Source organism: Plectropomus leopardus, unplaced genomic scaffold, assembly GCF_008729295.1.
Source record: "Plectropomus leopardus isolate mb unplaced genomic scaffold, YSFRI_Pleo_2.0 unplaced_scaffold15954, whole genome shotgun sequence".
NCBI lineage: Eukaryota > Metazoa > Chordata > Actinopteri > Perciformes > Serranidae > Plectropomus > Plectropomus leopardus.
In genome coordinates, this window is record NW_024617116.1 from 1 (window position 1) to 1,997 (window position 1,997).

General features: G+C 38.7%; 1 long non-coding RNA gene across 1 annotated transcript; it reads right to left on the reverse strand.

Annotated features, from left to right (window-relative positions):
- Positions 1-870: 870 nt before the first annotated feature.
- LOC121964550 lies at positions 871-1,889 on the reverse strand. The gene is made up of 3 exons (XR_006107373.1): positions 1,803-1,889; positions 1,616-1,673; positions 871-1,148 (listed from the first exon to the last, which is right to left on the reverse strand). It is a non-coding gene; the product is annotated as an uncharacterized LOC121964550 (long non-coding RNA).
- Between the last annotated feature and the right edge of the window lie 108 nt (positions 1,890-1,997).

A 1,997-nucleotide genomic window follows, 5' to 3' on the forward strand; every position in this document is an offset into this window, starting at 1 on the left:
TGTAACAAAAAATAATAAATAGTGGTAAAACATATTAATGAATGCTCATGTAGACCCATTAATAATATTGATAGGCTAGTTTGACTATATGTATTGTGTTACCTGCGGCCAGACAGATTTTTTTTTGTTTTGGGCCAGAAATGGCTCTTTTGATAGTAAATTTTGCCGACCCCTGGTCTATACTCTCAACAGTTCACATTTCGCATGCTCATAATGAGCATAATGATAATGATATTTAAACAATTAAAAATGTGAACGTCATGTGTTGCTCACGTGGAACTTGCTGACTTGTGAACAGTCTCTGATGTTAACGCTGTTGCTTTGCATTACTGAAATGTTGAGTAAACCCTCATTAGAACAACTTCATTACTGAATAAATGACATTGTGTGTTACTGGGAAATGTGTTTTTACAAAGCCAACATTGTATTGGATGTCACATTAATGCAGCAGCCACCTACACATGTAAAGATAGAATAAGTGTGTTCCCTATTAACACTTCATGCTTCCTCATCATCTCAAATATCTCATTACAACCTTTAAAAAAAAGCATCTTAATAACAAATAAACGCCAACAAACTGCTTCATTCTGCTTAAATGCTTCTGCTGTCATTTAGACTCGTTCCCTATTTGGAGCAGTGGGACTTTTATTGGCATGAATCTGACATCAAGTCACACAACATCAGCTGTGTGAGGTCAGCACGCACATTTAAACATGTCGATAAGGGACATAAAAAAAGCTACAGGATGTAGGAGTTTTCAGTTTCCCTTTATTGAACTGTAGTCAATGGAAATGACATTTTTCTGTCTTGACTCCAGTTTTTTTTCTTTATAATCAAACAAAAATAAAATTTAATATAAATTTGATTCAGATGCAGTCTACGTTTTTACACAAACAAAACAGCATTCATTAGTACTTCACTTGAGCATAGAGATCTTCTGGGACGTCAGCAGTCTGTGTTAAGCTGTTTGCTGTCTCTGACACTTTGACCTGCGCATACAGCGTGTCCTGCTGCTGTCCACTGTCCTGCACTGAGGTGGAAGATGGCTCAGATCTTTGCTTGGAGAAGTCGATCTCTCCATAATGGATGTTGTCTTCTTCTGTCTTACTTGTTGGCTCTATAAAGGCCAGCTGTGTACTGCTTTGACTCTGCAAACACATTAAATGTTGTTAGATGCAGCAACAAAAGATCTCATGTTGTGTCATCATTAAGTTTTACAATCTTTGTTTGCAGACAGGATATTTGGTCACATTTGTTGTGTTTCTTCCCTTTTTTTACTTGTAAAGATCCTCTAACAGTAGAATGTGTGTTTAGTGTTCAGTGTGAATGCTCTTGTAGATGTAGAGCGTACAGTCACTGTAGACAGATGCACAACATTTAAAGTGTACTTCTGTGGAGTGGCCAGTAGCTCAGTTGGTAGAGCTGGCACCCCATGTGCAGAGACTAAGTCCTCCCTGCAGCGGCTGCAGGTTTGATTCCAGCCTTGGCCCTTTGCTGCATGTTGTCCCCTCTCTCTTTCTCTCCGCCTTTCAGACTTGTATTGTCCTATCACAATAAAGGTAAAAAAAATCTATAAAAGTGCGCAACTGTAAGGACAAGTTTAATGTTTTCCCACCTGACTCTGTGGTTGACTTGGATGTGTCGTATTTGAATGTCTCCTACACGCAAGAGCGCTGTGAAATAAATCAGCAATGAGAAATCTTGATCAAAGCGTAAACTGAATGTAAAGAATTTGCTCTTTGAAACAGATCACTTCGTCATCATGAAGCTAAAACTTAGCTGCTTCCTTTTATTAAGCTTACCAAACGCAGATGACCAGACAGATGAGTACGATGATCCCAATGATTCCTCCAAGAATCAGCCATTGTAAAGATCCATCAGCTGGTTCTGCTCCTAGAAACAAACCAACTCTAAGTGACCACTGAAAGAAGACATAAAACAGAACTGACTCAGCTGTTGCATAAGATGTTTGAAAGGTAAGTGGATCCAGTTCAGTG